At 38.4% G+C, this 20,697-nt stretch overlaps 1 long non-coding RNA gene across 1 annotated transcript; it reads left to right on the top strand.

Moving 5' to 3' along the window:
* Window positions 1-2,757: 2,757 nt before the first annotated feature.
* LOC145525328 (uncharacterized) lies at window positions 2,758-8,936 on the top strand. The gene is made up of 5 exons (XR_014068110.1): window positions 2,758-2,894; window positions 3,391-4,039; window positions 4,586-4,959; window positions 7,491-7,630; window positions 8,608-8,936. It is a non-coding gene; the product is annotated as an uncharacterized LOC145525328 (long non-coding RNA).
* Window positions 8,937-20,697: the final 11,761 nt, after the last annotated feature.

Here is a 20,697-nt window from a genome sequence, read left to right as displayed (position 1 = left end):
ATTATTATTATTTCATAATGACACTTCTAACTACAATCGAATATCATAGTGTTATTTCCTACCTTTCCCATTTTGTATTCTTTCTTTTACTATAAGAACCCCGGTGCCCTGAAATAACAATATATGCAGTTGTCAGTTTGACAGAAACAAAATAGTTTCAAGTTATTACATCTGTATGTACCATTACCAACAACATAGTTATTTGAGAAATCTGATATTTCATTGCAATTATCTTTGTTTTTAACTGAGCTTCCAGTATCAAAGCACTGTGCTCAAAAGGCATTGTTATTTTTCAGGTATATTCTTTGTGTTGTTAACACAATTCCAGTGTCTAATTCTGTTAATATTCAGATTTGGGTATTTCCCTTCTTGTTAATCTCATTGTGTTTGTTGGAAATATCAAACAGTAACACGTTTCTAGAAGTCAAAGTTACACAAGTTATAGAAATTGTCCTTTTATGTTTCTTAAGACAAAAAAGCAAGTACCATGTTTATGTTCTTATAGCCCTTGTTTCTTCCACAAAAGTAGAATAGTGTATATAGTCTATGCACTTTACTTATTAACAAAATATCCTGGAAATCACTCCAGTTTGTAAATTGTTCTCATTCTTTTCACTGCTACATTTACTCCATAATCTAAATGTTTGTTCAACTAATTGCACAATAGAGATGTCAATGGCTATAAGTGTATGATTCTTATTTTCTGTTTTCTTCTTTCAGCAACTTTGTATGGATATAGGTGGCTTTTCTTTCTTTCTTCCTTTCTTGCTTTCTTTCTTTTTTTCATCTTCCTTTCCTTTCCTCCTTCCTTCTTTCTTTCCCTCTTTCTTCTGTCTTTCCTCCTGAGCTTCTGGACAGTGGAAGAACTTGGAGCAATTGATGACTTTCCTGCTTTAGAAGTATACACCCTCCATTAGTTTAAGGCAGTGCAGTTTCTTTAAGGGTGATCTTTTTGGATGAAGGGCTTGGTATGTTTGGGATTCTGTCTTGTTTCTGCAGGATCCTTAACTTCCCACCTTCCCTATTCTTTGGCATCATATCTCTCATAGTGCCTGTCTCTGTGCCTTATTGCTTTGATTATATAGCATTATTCGGTGTTGTGGTATTATCTGGTACTTTCTACTACAAAAATTACCTGGTAGCGAGGTTAGAAGGAGAAGCCTTTTTAATACCTATAACCTAACATTTATCAGCTATCAGCAGCTACAACAATACAAAATCTCACATCTGTGGATCATCACGTTGGCTTTCAACATTTCATAATAATTATATAAACATGTAGACAATGCATGTCACTATAAGAACAGCGAAATCTGATTAACAGATCTATTTCTGAAAAAGTTGTATTAAACCCCAAAATTTTAGTGGATTCATCTATTTCACCTTCTACTTACACCAATTTTTTATCTGCAGATTTTGAAGCTGTTATTATTCATAGATGCATACAGTTTAGCATTTTAAGATCTCCACTTGAGATTTTTGTCATTACTAATTTATTGAGATATGTTTCCATCATCTTTGTTGTTGTTGTTCAGTCACAAAGTCATGTCTGACTCTTTGTGACCCCATGGACTGCAGCACATCAGGCATCCCTGTCCTTCACTATCTCCCAGAGCTTGCTCAAACTCATGCCCAAGGAGTCCATGATGCCATCCAACCATCTTATCCTCTGTCTCCCCCTTCTTCTCTTGCCTTCAATCTTTCCAAGCATCAGGGTCTTTTCTAATGATTTGGCTCTTAACATCAGGTAGCCAAAGTATTGGAGCTTCACCTTCAGCATTAGTCCTTCCAATGAATATTCAGGATTGATTTCCTTTAGGATTGACTGGTTTCATCTCCTTGTTGTCCAAGAGACTCTCAAGAGTCTTCTCCAGCACCACAGTTCAAAAGTATCAATTGGTCAGCACTCAGCCTTCTTTATGGTCCAACTTTCACATCACCTTGGGCTTCCCTGGTGGCTCAGCTGGTAAAGAATCTGCTTCAGTGAGGGAGACCTGGGTTTAATCCCTGGATTGGAAAGACCCCCCTGGAGAAGGGAAAGGCTACCCACTCCAGTATTCTGGTCTGGAGAAATCCATGGACTGTATAGTCCATGGCTAGCAAAGAATCAAACATGACTGAGCGACTTTCACTTTCACTTTACTTTGTACTATTTGTCTTTTTTCTCTTTCATTTCTCTTCTCTTACTTTCAGTTGGATTGACTGATTTTATGTTTGTTTCACTTTTTCTTTTATTGCTTGGAAATTATATTTTTCATTTCTAGTCTTTCTTTCCACACCCCCCCACACACACACTCACACACACACGTATATGTTACTAGACATTGTTATGCGTATTTAAGCTTAGAAAAGTCCAAATCAATTCAAATAAGATACAGACTCAAATAAGCTCTGGTTCTATGATTTGTTGTTTATCTGACTCTCACATCAGGACTTTCATTGTCATGTGTTTGTGATTCCTGAGTGTGAACAAATGCTCCTTAGATATTCTGTATGGGAATTTTGAGGCTAATTTAAAAGTGAGTTCTTCATGCAAGAATATAGGGCATATTTCGTCAAGCAAACACAAGCTTCAACTTTTCACTTCTCTACATTTTTTCTTACCCATGCTTTCTGGACTCTTATTTTTCTAAGTTTCAAGCACAACTGACTATTTTTAAATAGTTTGTATATCTTATTCAGAATATTGAAAGTGAAAGTCTCTCAGTTGTGTCTAACTCTTTGTGACCTCAGGGACTATACAGTCCATGGAATTCTGCAGGCCAGAATACTGGAGTGGGTAGTCATTCCCTTCTCCAGAGGATCTTCCCAACCCAGGGATCGAACCCAGATCTCCCACATTGCAGGCAGATTCTTTACCAGTTGAGCCACAAGGGAAGCCCAAGAATACTGGAGTGGGTAGCCTATCCCTTCTCCAGCAGACCTGCCTGACCCAGGAATCGAACCAGGGTCTCCTGCATTTCAGGCATATTCTTTGCCAACTGAGCTATCAGGGAAGCCAAAACATAGTTCATGGAATTCTCCAGGCCAGAACACCGGAGAGGGTAGCCATTCCCTTCTTCAGGGGATCTTTCCAACCCAGGGATTGAACCCAGGTCTCCCACATTGCAGGTGGATTCTTTACCAGCTGAGCCACCACGGAAGCCCAGATGTACTTTAAAGTCTAAAGTACATCTAGCTTGTCATAATGCTAGAAAGGGGAATCAATCTGTAATTTTTTCCTGCAGCACTCATTAAGGATTTCAGAATACTATGAGATAAAAAATATCAAAAGAGTTTTCATATGGATTCTTTTATTCTCTAATATACAATATTATATACAGTAAATATTATCCATAGAGTTTTCTCTATCCTCTGCTATTGAACTTTCTTTTTCTCTTTTGTTTCTAGTATCTGAGCAGTGAAGAAATCTACCATCTTAGAAGAGGAAGACAAAAGGACAGATTATAACCTGGCCAAGCTCTGATCAATAACTACAAGAGGGACATTTCTTGTATAAATCAGACAACTGGCATCCTTTTATCATTCAAGTCACTGAAAGCCAACTTATTTTTTTCTTATCTCTAGGGAAACACTAGAAAACGATTAAGCAGGCATAATTTATGTGTACGTGACTGGAGAGAGAGAGGCCAACTTCCTTCCCTTTATTAAATGTGTAGAAATTGTCTCTTTGAAAGGAGTGGCCAGAACCTTCAAGGACCATACATCAGAGCAATCAAATTCCATCTCTTTCAGATCAAGAACAGATTGTAAACATGGGAAAATATCTAGAAACCTTTCAGTTTGCAAGGTCATCTGAGTATCTCTAGGAATAATCATCCTCAAGTTATTTCTATGAGCAGCAAGAAACTGCCCTCATGTCCACTGAGACCATGGATCATAACTGTAGTTGCTTGTGGCATTGTTTTCTTGTCAACTGAGAAGCTTCTTACAGAAGCTGAAGACAAGAGTAACATCATGGAGAAGCAAAGCAGGGAAATTGGTAAACAAAGACCAGATGATGACATTCAGTCCCCCGTGCCTAAACCGAGCACTGCAGGTGACCAGTTAGTTTCACTAAGCAATACAGTCCCTTCTCTTTATTTCTTAAATTTCTCTCTATTTTGATTTTGTTGTTTTAAAACAAAATCAATCATGCTAAGAATTATCATTTCATAGTCACTCAGCCATGATATATATGTGTGTGTGTGCATACACATATACACATATATGTGTATATATGTGTATATACACATATATCCTATATTACCAGTAAATATGCAAACACAAGCAAGACTGTAAATACCAGTATGTATATGAATAAGCATAGTTTTTTTTTCTTTTGAATGAATTTAAATCATTACCCCAGATTCTTATATATTACTAAGAGTGCCGCAAAACTTGTATCACCAAATAGAGCACTGATATTTGACGGTGGCCAAGTACTGTAGAGTAATCAGAAAAGAAGTAGACAATGAGACAGGTATGGAAGGAGAAGCCAGTCTGTCATAACTAGCTTCTTGAGTTTAGGTTATTTACTAATACTCTTTGAATTCTATGCTAATTTAAAGATGAAATTTTTTTAACTCTCAAAATGGTGAATCAGTTGCAGTGCCTGGAATTCTGTATGGAAAGAGATGCCACCTTCACATCTGCCACAGTGAACACACATGCTGTAAAATAAGAAAGTATCAGCAAATGCAGCCTATACATGTCACCCAGGACTAGCGCAACATTTATGACTACAACTTAAAGAATGGCATGACATCTGAATTGTTATGAGGATCATTCAAAAGGAACTAGTATGGTTTGGCTTAGAAAAAGAGAAAGCTAGAGGAATATATTATTTCAAATATTTGACTTCCAGTTTCTCAGTGAAAAGATAGAAGTCGCTCAGTCGTCTCCAACTCTTCACGACCCCATGGACTTTAGCCTGCCAGGCTCCTCCATCTGTGGGATTTTCCAGGCAAGAATACTGGAGTGAGTTGCCATTTCCTTCTCCATTCTCAATATAAAAGAAACTATAATCAGTTGTTGGAAATGAAAGTCAAATTTTGACTTCAATAAACAGAGAATTTTTTAGCAATGAATGTTTAGTAATGAGACAAGATGTTTCTTTACTGAATTTACTTATAGGAAGGTAGAGTGTTTTAGGAACACACCATGTGAGAACAATAAAGGAAAGAATATGTACTCTGTGTCTGACATCATGATAATCACTTTCAAGAATGTAACATCACAGGGGATTAGAATATATTCTTGCACATGGTAGGCATGAAGTTCTGGATGCACTTTAAACTCATTTATCCCTATAGACAAGCCTATACCAGTTAACTCACCCACACACACCTTCCAGTTAGCGCCCTGTCAGAAGGTTCACTATAAAGCCCTATTTCTAAACCTGTCTGTCACACTACAGGGGGTAGGGGCTGTTAAGTAAAACTGAGTCAACTGAGTGTCAGCTTCAGGATATTTCTTTTATTCTGAAATTTTATGAAGTCATGTAGTGAAAAGCTGAAGGAAAAGAAAAGTCTACTGGGAGAAAATGATATATTGTAAAGCATTAAAGTCAAGTTTAAAAGTAAATATTATTCATGTTAAATAAAATTACAGGATATAATTTTTATCACAAATACAAGATGATCTCATTTTTATTTTCTTAATTGAAAATCAAGAGATTCAAAAACTCCAAAAAAAAAAAAGAAACCACAAATTTTAGCGTAATCTACAGAATTTTGACTAAAAGGAATAATCTCTTTACATAAATTTGAATAATATTTCTAGGCCAAGTTTAGTAAAGCAAAATGTAAATACTGTTATTCCACTTGGAAGTATCATAACTTTAGACCCAGAAGAGTGATAAAGAAAATATTATCCTAATTCTAGTAATTTGGTGAAGTTAAAGCTGAATGATAACTTTAGTACAGTATTTCCCCAAAACATCATTCTTATCCAAGCCCTAATTATCCTGATTATTATCGCACCATCTTCTCATCCCCACCTAATTTACACACAGAAGAATAACTTCTAGTAACATTACTTTACCATATTGCTCTGCTGTTTGAAAAAACTAAGTTACCTCCTTATTGTACACAATGGGCCTCCAATCTGCATACTGTGAGCACAGAGTTGCTGTAAAAGATTATTTTAAATGGTAGAAAAAAGGTTTTATCTGGGCCATATTATGAAGCTACAAGGTTATAGCTTCATTTTCTCTCTCCTTCACTCACAACATTCATATCCTGTCTCCAGGATTCCCTCCCCTCACTTGGTGCCATTTCAAAGCATCAATAATGAAGCTTCCAGTGCTGCACATCTCTTGTTCACTCTGCACCGTAACTAGGACACCGGGTCCCTGAACAGTCAGACTGAGTGAGGGAGGGTCAGTGACTGAAGACGTCATGTGCACGATCCCTTCCGTCCCTTACTTTACTGGATGGACAAGTGTAGGCATCAGTCTGTTAGGGATGCCGGAAAGTGGGGGAGGATGGTGCTGAACTATCACCTGAGGAGTCCTCAAGAATAGAAATGAACAATTTTCTAAATAATCTCTTTGCATTCCAAAAGTAAAACAATACTCATTGTAGCAAATCTGTACCAGGTCACAGGGGTACTAGGGGGCAAAAAGAAAAAAGCTATTGCAGAGTTTTTAAGTAGGTTCCGAGATATTGTCAGAGTTTTCTTTTATTCTCTCTAGGTTTATGAAGACTTTGAATGGGCAGTTGCTGTTTAAAGTATTTTTAAATATTAGAATAATGGTAATGACTAATGTCATTGGATAGATTTTCCAGTTAACAATATTATCTACAAAGCACCATTTCTCAATAAAGCCAAGTGAGTTGCCCAGGGCAGAGATTATTTTCAATAGCAGATTATTTAGAAATGTGATTTCAGAAAATAGGGACAATATTTACAAAAAAGTTTTGGCCTAATTCGCAAAAAGAAAACAAACCAAAAGATGCAGAAAAAAACTTCCTTAAATGCCTTTGTGACTGATACTGTAGGTTTGTATTCAAATAGTAAAATCAATTTTTATTATCTACTATGTTGAATTTTTAACCTAAGAGCTCGTTCTTGTTTTCATTCTTTCTTTGTTTTCTCGTCCTTCTGTGTGAATTTGATTCATTCCTTTCTTTTCCTAAATTCTATCCAGTGCTTTCCTCCCTGCCCCACAATAAGGTGTGCGATCATTTATTTTAGCCTACTTCTTCTCTTCCACATGACTAGTTTCTTCTCTGTTTGCCTCACAGTGGCTTTCAGCTCGCATTTCAGCATGGCCTTCTGGGTTGCCATACCTGGGATCTCTGTGAATGTCCTTGTCCAGGAGCCCCCCCGGACCACAGATCTCTAGGAACCCCGTGTTTCTGGAAGCAGCCTCATCTCTGGGATTAGCAGGGGGTGGGCTAGTCTGGAAAAGTGTTCCATCAAAAGCCCACATTTGTCTCTATGGTTCTGGTGTCTCGCCTAACAGTGATTTGTTGTTGCCTAATTAATCCTTTTCGTTTTTTAAGGAAAAGCCTCTACAAGGTGTTTGCTAGCTAATGGGGAAGACTTTCCCCGCTGGAGGGTGTGAAGTGGAGTCGGGACCAGCAACTTCCTCCGTGGCTGCCACTTCCTCATCCATTTATCTGTCATCACTCTTCTCAAAAAGGTATGGAATTGTCAAATCACCCTTGTTCTCTAAATTCCCTTCCTTTGCTGATCCTATGACTTTATTTCATTTTATGCATATGAAAGGAATGATTTCAGTAAACCCAGACTCTTGCATATTCCCATACAAAGAAAAGCGTTAAATTCCTTAACTTCAGATATCTGGTTTTCCTTAGTTAACAATAATCTTTTGATGTTCAGTCTACCTATCCCTTGTTGGAAAACTTCTAAGTAACCTGACTCCTTCCCCTGCCTCCTGGAACAGTTCTCTCAGGGTTACTTGAGAAGTTATCCACCAGGCTTAAAGTCCGAAAATTCTTTTCAAATAAAACATAACTCTCCATTTTTAGGTTTTGACCATTTTTTTTAAGTTGACACTCCCTGGGTCCACCAAGACCAGCAGCATTACTGTATAATGGCACTACTTTGGCATGTCATATGTCAAAGTTCAGGCTTCCCTGGTGGCTCAGATGGTAAAGAATCCGCCTGCAATTCAGGAGACCTGGGTTCGATCCCTGGGTAGGAAAAATCCCCTGGGGGAGGGCATGGAAACCCACTCCAGTATTCTTGCCTGGAGAATCCCCATGGACAGAGGAGCCTGGCGGGCTACAGTCCATGGGGTCACAAAGAGTCAGACATGACTGAGCAACTAAGCACAGCACAGCATGTCAAAGTTCTATCTTACAAAAAAGAGCAGTTAACCCACAGTGGAGAAAATTTTAGCCACCAGAATTCCACGGCTTCCAGTTCAGTGATGGAGACTGGTCCACATTTCTCAGAGGATCTTAGGAGGGTCTCCTGTCAGCAACCAGGGAAAGTGCTGGGACGTGAACAAATGGAATTATCAAAACTGTGGAAGGCTATATCTGGTGTGTGTGATGACCCCTCTTGGCCACCTTGAACCTTCAGAACGTTTGTGTGATCTGGTGTTTGGGAGAAAATGGAAAGTCAGCTCTAACATCTCACTGTGATGTCAAGTCCACAGTGTCTCACAAGTGAAGACAAAGGGAAAACACGAGGACATGAGCCATGGAGGACACAGGAGGCCCTGAAGCTGCCCGAGGCTGCGGGGCTGGAGATCAGGACCCTGCACCTGGATCACCAGAAACAGGAGATTCCCCGTCGGTGACACAGGCTGGTTACCACACAGTACAAAACTGCGATGGGTCAGATAATGCTACTGATCAAGACACACACTGTCAAAAAATGCAGAGAAGTAGCAAAACAACATGGTGTCCTCACAAAGCAGAAACTCAGAGTGACAAAGTGGCTTTAGACATATTTGCAATAAAAGAACTGAAATGATATGATGGTACCCATGGGTATCCCTTCCTTCACTCTGAGCCGAGAGAGCAATGCATCCTTCCAGGCCAAGAAGGAAGGAAAGATGTCTGCCCATCACCCCTGCTGCTGAATGACTAGTCCACTCCTCAATGAACTTTGGCAAGTTCAGTTCTACTGATCTCAGTGAGGCAGCAGTGAGTGGTGGTGTGAAGTGAGATCTTAATTTCTGCCCAGAAATAGAACCTGGGTAGCCTGGATGAAAACCAGGAATCCTAGCCACCAGACCAGCAAGAGTTAGAGGCTAGAAGGTATTTTTCTCTGGATTTTTATTGTTGTTCAGCTGCTAAGTCATTTCCAACCCTGAGACCCCATGAACTGCAGCAGGCAGGCTTCCCTGTCCTTCACCATCTCCCAGAGTTTGCTCAAACTCATGTCCATTGAGTCAATGATGCTATCCAACCATCTCATCCTCTGCTGTCCCCTTCTTCTCCTGCTTTCAATCTTCCCCAGTTCAGGGTCTCTTCTCATCTGGTGGCCAAAGTATTGGAGCTTCAACATCAGTCCTTCTAATGAATACTCAGGGTTGATTTCCTTTAGAATTGACTGCTGTAGTGAAAAATTCATTTATCATGGAGGCAGAAGCTATAAATGCAAGCATAAAGTATATTATTAGAGACATAGTATAAAGCAACTGGGAGAGCACACAGAGAAACAGTTTATTTAGTTAAGACAAAAGCAAGGCAGAGATGCACAGCCAGAGAGGAAGGGTGCGAGCATAGCGAGCGTCCCCTCAGTGAGGAGGAGTGCTGTAAGAAGAGACGGTTAAGTCATTTATATAGGTCAGTTCTTCCTGGCCTTTGTCTTTCTTCATGTCAATTATCTGGTTTCTTTTTCCACACCTGACCTACCTTAGGACCCTCCGCTGGGTACACACACACCCTTCAGCAAAGATGGATCTTGAAGTGAAGGCTTCTGGGAGGAGCAAGACTCATTATGGCCTGGAATTATCCCTTGACTTTTGACCCACAAGGAGCCTTTCTGTGCATGTGTAGTGTCTCCCTTGTTCCCAGAAGAAGGGAGAGGGAGATCCCTTAATCCTTTACTCAAACAGGGTTTTGCCGCTCTTTGTCCTTGCCATGACTATTACCTTGGCCATTGCCGTGATATTACCTTAAGGTATTTACAAGAGACAAACACTGGCTATTTACCAAGCTTCTGTTGTTAATTCCATTTTAGAGGGCAAACAGGAGGCTGATTGTAAATACCTTAACTGGAGTCCACCTATCTCTTAACTCAGAAAATGATAACAGTTAAAGTATCCAGCCTGAAGCCCACTTCTTCATGCCCCATGAAGTGCAAACAGGTTGTAAATGTCTAACCTGGAGCCCATCTATCTCCTGTCTCAGTATAGCCTTTACCACAGAGAATATAAGCCATGACCCTGAGTGCCCCAGGGATGTGGGTCAGAGAAGCTACAGTCTGGGTCTCTACAGCACCATTGGTTGCATTTTCTATTCAAGTCAACCTTGAAATTGTTCAGAAGTCCAGCTGCATTAAACAAGGCCATATTGCTCTTAGGAATTAATTAAAATATAGGTATATGTAATATAATATATGTAGTTAATATTTTAATTAAATATATGTATATATCTATTTTACATTTATGTAATTATAAATATTTATTTAATATATACTTTATCTTATACATATAAAGACAATTCACTCAGATTTACCATTACTTGTGCTTCATTACAACATGTCATGTGGACAAAGAGAGGTTCATTTTTTTAGATAAACAAAAGGTCCTACTGTATAGCACAGGGTACTATATTTGGTACCCTGTAATAACCTATATGAAAATGAATATATAAAAGAATATATATATACACATATAACTGAATAATTTGCTGTATGCCAGAAACTAACACAACATTGTAAATGAACTATACCTCAGTAAAAACTTTCCTTGAAAGATCCATTTCTTTAACTGTGCTTTTCTCTTAACAAAAGTTCTCCATTGAGAGGGTTGGGTTTTCCCAGGAGGGGATCTTGGAGGACATCCCGGTTGCTCCTCTCAATACTGAAGTGCTGACAGGGACCCACAGGCTGTGTCTCTGAGGCCACTTGGTCTCAGGGACGAGGTGAACTCAGCGGAGGACACAGACTTCTCTCTCTACCCGAGCTCCAGCCCCCAGCTTGCTTCCTCCCATGACCCTTAAATCACTCACTCTGGTCAGAAAAACATCAGACACGTTTTTATTCAACATCATGAGTGACATAAGGAAATGTTTGGGGGAAAATAATGAAACATTTTGGAGGAGAGGAGACTCTTGCTTTTAATCACTAATTAGAGTGGTCTGTAATGAAGGATGATTTGATGGCATTTTGTTTTATAGCCTGAGTATTTACACTTTTGTTGGCTCCACAAACACCTGGAGTAAAAAGCATTGCTTTGTTCTCTTGTTATTGTTGAATGTAAATGACAACCTGATAGATTGGATGTAGCAAATATTGATTTAGTGTTGGCCAAATGAATGCATGTCCCAGATATTTGCACTGTGCCATTGAAAATTAAATCAAAAGCTCATCATAATGAACAGTAGCAGGCACATCAGAAAACTTTCCACACAGTGAGCTTTCCTACAGACCATTCCTGTTACAAAGAGACTAATTTCACCGAGACAAAAGTCTTTATTACTTTTGATATATAAAATTCTTTTAAATGTCTTCTAGGGATTCTGAGGTTAATGAAGCAATTTTAGAAAATGGCCATGTGGAGCTGTAGGTTCACACTACATTCACACTGTAGGTTTCTAAGATTCTGGGCAACATAAAGAATAGTTTTATGTCCATAAATATTGCATTGCCTTTGAATGAGATGGGGAAGGAACTCAAGTAGAACTTTGAGAAGATTCTAGTTCACATTCCAAACAAGAGGGAAGGTCTTAGCTATCTGAAATAGTATTTTGATTGTTGATTTTTTTTTCATTTTCTGGAAATGCCAGTTACAGTCACTGTTTGAAGACCACATACTATGACTAAATCAAAGACAAAGTACTAAAAACTGTTTTCTGTCTTAGATATTTTAGATGATATAATATTATAAAAAGTTATCATTACAGTAGATCAGAATAAATTCATAATTAATGGCAGTGAACCAGAATTATCATCAGTATATAAAGGAATTCATTTATATTTGAAATATTAATATTACATATATCCATTTATCCTGACAGATAAAGACAAGAAAGAATGAAAGTTTCCACAGATATAAAGAAAGGAGACAGGTGAGAGAGATGGAGAAGAAATACTCATATTAATGGCTTTCTTTAGAAAGAGGAAAAATCCTGCAAGTAGATTTGATTGGCAGATAGTAGTCAAGGTGCCATCAGGGAAGCCAGGTGAAATCTTAAGATTTTTTTAACTGGCTGAATAATTTTGTGTGTGTTTCACAAAGCCAAGGGAATACTTTGATTTCAAATTCTAAGTCTACGGAAACGGCCTAGATGGTGATGCTTTTCCCTGGACTCTACCAATCTCAGCACCAAGAGCACTGCATCCTGAGAAACTCCCTGATCCTATGCAAACGAGGCCGTTGGCCTGTTTCTCAGAGTATGTCCATATCAGCTTCAAATGGTAAAAGCAGGGGACTCAGTTGCTGCTTTACAATGGGCTCCAGTCACGGCCTAGATTTAATACTGTCTTCACTATGTACCTGCTCAATAACCTTGAACACTATATTTCTGAGGTTCAATTCCATCGCCTGTTAAAGGCAGATAATTCCTGAACTAATAAGTGTAAATGGTCATAAAATGATGTATATGAAGCAGTCTGAAATATACAGCCTTTTCATTCTCTACCAAACTCCAGCTGAAACATAACAGATGTTCTCACAAGAAAAAAAGAAGTGTCAAAATCAGGCTTAATACTGAAGCTACTCGAAACCTATTTTATCAATACATCCATGCTCAAGTAAACACAGAGGACAGAAAATCAGCCCTCTTTTCCAATAGTCCTGAAAGAATAGAAAGCAGAGTCTGCAAACAAGGTGAGTGGCCTGACAGTACTGATCAGTAACACTGACACTGTATGCCAGTTCTTCACATCTCAGACTGGCTGTTCCTTCTGTTCAGGATTTCATGTTTAAAATGCCAGAACAAAACAGAGATATGTCTCAACCCAACCACAGTGATTCGGGCCAGACTGCCCCTCCACAGTCGTTTTATTGAGTGAGAGAAGAAGGGTACAAAAGTATATTTAGCCAGAGTCCTTCCATCTTGGTCTTTTAATCATCTTTATCTTCCTAATGTACAATAGAGGAAGGGGCTTGAAAGGCAGAGTGTTGTTCATTTTAAGAAATATTAATGGCAACCAGCTGTAAAGGAAGAAAGGAAACATTCTCTACCCTGAGAATCTAAAGGAATAATCTTTTGTTCATAAAAGTGATTTCCTCTTGTTATTGAGCCAACAGTTCCTTGGGGACCCATTCTTAGTGGCAGCCCAGCTCCATGGGGGTTAAATCACTAAATTTTATGTGTCTTCAGCTCATTTTCATAATTACAATATCTCTGAATAAGAACAGAAAGGCTCTTGTGCCCATAAGACAAGTTTGCATGCATAGTGATTATGCTTTTTATGCATTTGGGGGAAGATTTCTGCTGATTGCCAACACCACCTTAGTGATTACTGTCACTAAATACACGGGTAAAGTGATTGTGTGCTCTGAACATGAAATCAGTGGTAGAAATAGATAATTGTTTACATATAATCTTATTACTTTTGACTTTTAAAGTGAATGTAAACTTCAAAATTCTGATAATAATTAGGTTTTTGCACCAGTTTCGAATAACTTTTAACAAATGCTCTTTTCCTAGTCCATATCTTTTCATTTATGGAAAATTGGAAAAGGTTCTACACATCTCTTTCTTCAAGAAAAACATCATTTGAAACTGGAAATAATCAGTTTTATTCTCTGTTTAACATTTTGAGCAGGATTACATTGCTATGGGATATGATAGTATTTTTTTGTATGTTTATTCAGCTATTTTATACCATAAGAAAACTGTATATTCAGTTATGATTCTATGCCTGCTAATGTTGAGAGTTTATAGAATATCTAGAAGGAATATTATAGATTACTTCTTAGATATTACTAATAAGTATATTACAAAAGTTATCACAGAATCAGTTCATTATATTACCGTGATTGAGAATCCAGCATTTGTTTCATTTAAGATATGCATTGTCACTAAATTTTCATAACATTGGCCACTTATTTGGTCGTGATCATCAGTGGTTGTCCTATTTAGGGGTATCTTTTTTTCCATTTGTAATTCACAGCTAACCTAATAGGTATGATGCTACATTGTGAGTGAGAGACTGTCCACAGCTTTTTAAATTGCCATATCAGCCCTGCTAGGGTAACATATCTCTTCCTTGAAAATTCACTATTCAGAAAAATGTATTGCATTAACTACTCAAAAGGTAAAAATGAATCAGCTTTTTTCATACTTTTGAAAGACTAACAAGATAATGTAATGTAGATTTAATAGAATGTTTTTGTTTTCCAGTTGCCATGGTTAAGTGGCACAGACCATACAAGATTAATCTAACAAAAATACAATCCAGCACATTTTCACAGTAGGAAAAAAAAAAAAACTTTGAAAGACAAAAGTCAGCTACCTTTTCCCAAAGAAATCAGAGCTAGAAAGTTCATCTGTGAATGGAAACGTTTGCATTGCTTGCCAGTGGGATCCTGACTAGCACCAGGAGGGAAGAAATCCCTAGATATGAGAGAGATTTGAAATAAATGCTGTGGAAACCTGCCTGAACTTTCCTCACACTATGAGCAAACAGACTCTATTGCAGGGCAATCTTCTCTCACCTTATCCATGAATATTCCACATTCCCAGGGAACCACGGTAACCTTACCCAGGATCCCATCGTTCAAGTTCCAGTATAAATTATGCTAATGTGTTCACATGTGCTAAGTCTCTTCAGTTGTGTCCGACTCTTTGTGATCCTATGGACTGTAGCCTGCCAGGCTCCTCTGTTCAAGAGATTCTCCAGGCAAGAATACTGGAGTGGGTAGCCATTCCCTTCCCCGGAGGATCTTCCCAATCCAGGGATCCAACTCCTACCCACGTCTCTTTACATCCCCTGCATTGGCAAGCAGGTTCTTTGCACTAGGAAGCCCAAATTATGCTAATACATTTTGAAAAATTAATTTTGCCTTCTATGCCTTTTCTCCCTATTTATAAATCTGTATTATCTAGTCAATCTTCTATCTTATTCACAGATTTGCCATTTTAAAAAATAAATCATATAAAATGTTTTAATAGATAGAATTCTATGTATAAACTCTTTATCTCATCATGAAAATAAAATTCTGCTATGGGTAACCAATGACCTAGCAATTACAGTGGCCTACAGATAGAGTGAAATAAGGATTTCTCTGCTTCTGAAGCAACACCCTTATTTATGTGTGCTTCTTACTCTCCTTCCAGGGCTGCACATTTCTGATATGATACTGAAGTCAAACCTGTTTCATCACTGTCTACTATGAGTCATTCATTCCTAAACTGACTAGACAGAATCCTGGAATTATAGCTCTGAGGATCTGTGAGGGACCGGGAATTCCATCAGCCTTTCTAGTTGTGACCGTCCTGGAGGCTGATGTAGGAGCCATAGTACGTGACTTCCAGAATCCTCCCCCCACCATTTGGAAGGGTCTTCAGCTAGTCAGCCAAAAGACCATGCTCCTCAGGACTGGTCAGAAAAGAACCAGCTGGAGAGAGTGAGGGGAGTGGGAGAGTTCTTATCTAAAATGCAAGTTGCCGGGTCTCATACCCTGAAAAAATGGTTAACAGCTAGATTTTAACAAGAACCCCAGGGAATTCCCAATCACACTATGTCTTAAGGAGCACCGGATTATGATTCCAGGATTCTGCTGAATTTCTAAATTGAGCAACTTATCCCAAATGATGATTTTGTTTTCTTTCATCCCCATGTTTTATCCATAATGTTTTTCAGTCACCCAGCTGTGTCTGCCTCTTTGCGACCCCACGGACTGCAGCACGCCAGGCCTCTCTATTCCTCGCCATCTCCTGACGTTTTCCCAAGTTCATGTTCATTGTATCAGTGAGTCCATCCAGCCACATCATCCTCTGATGCTTCTTCTCTTCCTCCTCTCAATCTTTCCCAGCATCAGGGACTTTTCCTATGAGTCGGCTGTTCACATCAGGTGACCAAAATACTGGAGCTTCAGCTTCAGCATCAGTCCTTCCAGTGAGTAATCAGGGTTCCCTTAAGATTGACTGGTTTGATCTCCTCTCTGCCCAAGACTCTTAGGAGTCTTCTCCAGCACTATAGTTTGAAGACATGAATTCTTTGGCGCTCTGCTTTCTTTATGGTCCAGGTCTCACAACCATATGTGACCATTGGGAGACCACGGCCTTGACTATAGGGACCTTTGTCAGCAGAGTAATGACTCTGCTTTTCAACACACTGTCTAAGTTTGTCATCACTTTCCTGCCAAGAAGCAATCATCTTCTGCTTTCATGGTTGCAGTCACCATCTGTAGTGATTTTAGAGCCCAAGAAGAGGACATCTGTCACTACTTCCACCTTTTCCTCTTCTATTTGTCATAGAGTTGATTGAGTTCATAGCTTCACTGAGTTACACAATCCCCTTCACCACAACAAGGCAGTGATCCATGAAGGGGTTTATCTCATAATGGTTACCAGTAAAATAGATTATGTTTTTGTTTGTGGGGACTGTTTTCTGTTTTACCACTATACTTGATAGAGAAGAACCTCATACACAGCAGAGGATGAGTGTTTTGAGAAAGGAACAGTTCAGATGTCAACAATCTTTCTAGAAGTATTGAGAGAGGACATTCATGGCCTCCATGAAGGCCCATTGAGGGGACAAAATCAGCAGCTGAAAACTCAGCCATCTGCTGTTATGGACAATTTTAATGGAACAGGACTTTGCAGGTCATCTTATTTCTTTCTTTCTTTTGTGAGGCTGGAACTCCACAGCTTCTCTCATGAACTTAAAATATAACTTTAATGAACTGGATACGATGACATTGAAACTCCCTGAAAGAAATGAGCCTCAGTTAGGGAATGAGTAAGAAAATTTGGAAAAACAGTGTCTGAATTGAGCAGCATGGTGAATTAGAATTAAGACAGCATTGTGGACCTGGAAAAGCAGGTACAGCTCTCCAAACCCTAATCCTCATTTACAACATCAGGAGGCTAGGTGAGGTAATCTCTGATATCCTGGTTCCAGGCTTGTCATCTCTGGAAGTTCCATGCCTCAGTCTGTCCCATCCACCCCAGAGGACACACAGGAAGACATGTTCTGTCGTCACAGAAGATGTGGAGTCCACATGGACCCGCACATAGACCGTCCAGGGGACCGGAGTTTACAAGGGAGGGAAGAAAGTGATAAGTAGAACCGCTTGAGGTCAGTTGCTTTCTTCTCTAGTGTATTTTCCTCACTTTCTCCTTCACTTTGGTGCAGCTGGTTTGGTAGCCAGCATCTAGATGGCCTCACATTAAGGATGCAAGGGATGGATCTGGGAAAAAGGGACAAAGAAGCTCCAGACAGCTTTGCACCTGGTCTGAAGTTGAAACACTCTTGATGTTTACACATGGTTCAAGTCACTAGTCCACAATATGAGAACCAGATGAGGATTTGGGGGAAAGGCCCTTAACTGGTGATTTAGATGCATTTTTTTCCTTGAGACTTCCCCATACACAGACTCTTAGAAACCTAATCAGAAGGGAAATCTATTTGATTGATCAAGGTACAGTGATCATTTCTCACCTCTCTAATGATTATCAGTTAAACTCATTCTCAACAAAATAACATAAATATTCTCTTTAGATTATCTTGCAAATGATTATTTTGTTTCTACTGTCTGTTCATATAATTCCCCTTGGATCCAACAACTTGAGACAGAAGATAGCTATTATATTAGAAGGATATTTTCATAGATTAGAAAATGTTTGCTCCAATTTTGCACATAGAGAAGGAAGCCACTTCACACCTGAAAGTCAGATGTAAACCTCACGAATGACATGCTGTGAGCATCTTGGATGATGGAAGTCTCTCTCATTCAGGTGCTAATTCCATATATTTTTGTTTAGAAATTTTAATACTTAATTACAGTGATTTCATAGGTTATAACAAAACTTTCAATAGATGAACTAATGTGTTCTTTCCAAAAAAATATAAGGGAAATAGTAAATAAATCAAATGTGTCTTAAAGCATTAAAATGTATTACATTTTAAATTATGTTTTAACCAGACTACATAATTGAAATAAATCTGCACAATTCTATGAAATGTATTTCTGTTTATTTAAGAAAAAAAACTGAGCAAAACACACTGAAAAGTCTACTTTAAACTAAAGTTCAAAAAACACATAAACCCTTTAGTTAAATAAACCAGAACAATGAAGACTTTCTTCAAACATATATCTAACTAATAGATAACTGTAGGGAAAAAAAGTTTCTCTAAGTTAAGTGTTTTTTTTAACGTAAAGAATGACATCATGCCTGTGACCTCAGGGAAAAACTGCTTCATCAAGAAATCGTAATGAAACTAATGCAACATTGTAAATCAATCATTGTATAGTATTAAACTATATCTCAATGAAAGATAAAATTTTAAAGAGAAATCATAATGTTCAAACAATTTAACCACCCAAGACCCTGATGAGTTTTGTCTTGGTTGTATCCCAAATGCATTAGTTGAATTAGGCTGCTACCCTTTGATGATGAACAATGCAGAGGAAAAGAAAGACAAAGTTCATTTTAATCAAAACTTAAATACCTAAACCTATTTTCAGTGCTGGATTATGAAAATATAATGCCTGGGGACAGGATAATAACGAATGCTCAGAATGGTTATGGAGCGACAGAGCAGCTCATAATTAGCTCCACTACTACCCTTGTGAAATGAGCAAGTGCTATAGAAATTCACTGGAGGCTGTCCATTAAAAATCCAATATACATAATGAAGCCAGCATATATGGAGCTATGGAATAAAGCTAATAACTAGGGAATAATTATTACTAATGTAGACATTTTTCTTAATTCTTCATTTTTCAAAACATACAGCCATGGTATTATATTAAAAATGTGATTTAATTTATGAACATTCAACTTCAAAAAGCCTTTTCTGTATAATTTCCATCACTGAGGTGTTACTTGAGAATTATAGTTGTAAAAATGGAAATAATTTTTACATGCAGCCACCATGCAACCTAGCAGTTCCATTTTTGGTTTTATATCCCAGAGAAGTGAAGACTTACATTTTCTGTACAAAAACATATACACAAATGTTGATAGTATCTTGATTCAATAACCCCGGATTGGAAATTACCATCTTCAGTGGGAGAACAGATAACAAAAAATAATAGAACAGATATAAAAAACTGATATGTAAATATCATGGAATATTACCTGGCAGTATAAAAGAAAAGCATCTATTGATATGCACATCAACCTCAATGAATCTTCAGAGAAATATACTGAATGATCAAATCCAATCTTGAAAGTTTACATATTGTATGATTATATTCATGTAATGTTCCAGAAGTGACAAAATTGATGAACTGGAGAGCCAGTTGGTGGTTTCCAGGGTTTAAGGATGAAGGTGAGGTGAGCAGGCAGCAAGTGGATGTGGTGTAGAAGGGCCATTGAAGGAACCCCTGTGCTGATGGTAATGTTCAGCATTTTCACTGCACCAATTCCAATTTCCTGGTTGTGTTAATGTACATGTAATGTTGTCGCTTTACAAAATATTATCATTGAAGGAGATCAGTAAAAGATGCCTGGGATCTCTCTGTGTTACTTCTTATAACTGCATGCAAGTGTTAGTCGATCAATCATATCTGACTCTTTGCAGCCCCATGGACTGTAGCCCGCAAGGATCCTCTGCCTATGGAATTTTCCAGGCAAGAATACTGGAGTGGGTTGTTGTCCCCTTCTCCAGGGGATCTTCCCAACCTAGAGATCAAACCCAGGTCTCCTGCATTGCAGGCAGATTCTTTACCATCAGAGACACTGGGAAGCCCTATAACTGTATGTGAGTCTACAGTTCTCTCAGGCTTCCCAGGTGATTCAGTGGTAAAGAATCCACCCACCAATGGAGAAGATACAGGAGACTCGAGTTTGATCCCTGGGTCAGAAAGATTCCTTGGAGAATTAAATGACAACCTGCTCCAGTATTCTTGTCTGCAGAATTCCATGGACAGAAGAGTCTGGTGGGCTACAGTCCCTGGGTTCACTAAGAGACACAACTGAGCATGCAATCACTACAATTATCTTGAAATAAAAAATTAGCTTTAACAAATATTGAGAAAAAACTAAAAAATCAAAGAAAATACTCTCTTAAAGAATTTCCAAGGAATTAGATATATGTTGTATATAATTTTAAATCAAAAGCTTGGAGGGTGTCATCATTAAATCATGTTCACTCAACTTTCAGATGAACAAGCATATAGAATTATGACACCTCCCAGTGAGTGTTGCTGCTGGTTGAGCTTCTGATCCATGTCTCTTTGGCCAGAACAAAGAAAGAGTTGTTCTGATTAGTAAGTATGACTGTATATTCTCTCAGTGGAAGCAAAGTCAGGGCAAGCAATGATTTTCTAAATGTCTCTCTAATGCATGAAAATGTCACTAACATTGTTGTCAAGTTTAATGCTGCTACACTGGATGAGTCAATTTACCAATAACTGTCCAATGGGTGACGTTGCAAGCTTGA

This window comes from Giraffa tippelskirchi, chromosome 11, assembly GCF_054371585.1.
Source record: "Giraffa tippelskirchi isolate mGirTip1 chromosome 11, T2T-mGirTip1v1.2.pri, whole genome shotgun sequence".
Classification (NCBI taxonomy): domain Eukaryota; kingdom Metazoa; phylum Chordata; class Mammalia; order Artiodactyla; family Giraffidae; genus Giraffa; species Giraffa tippelskirchi.
Note: the sequence above shows the minus strand (reverse complement) of the source record. Positions and strands in the feature narration are given on the sequence as shown.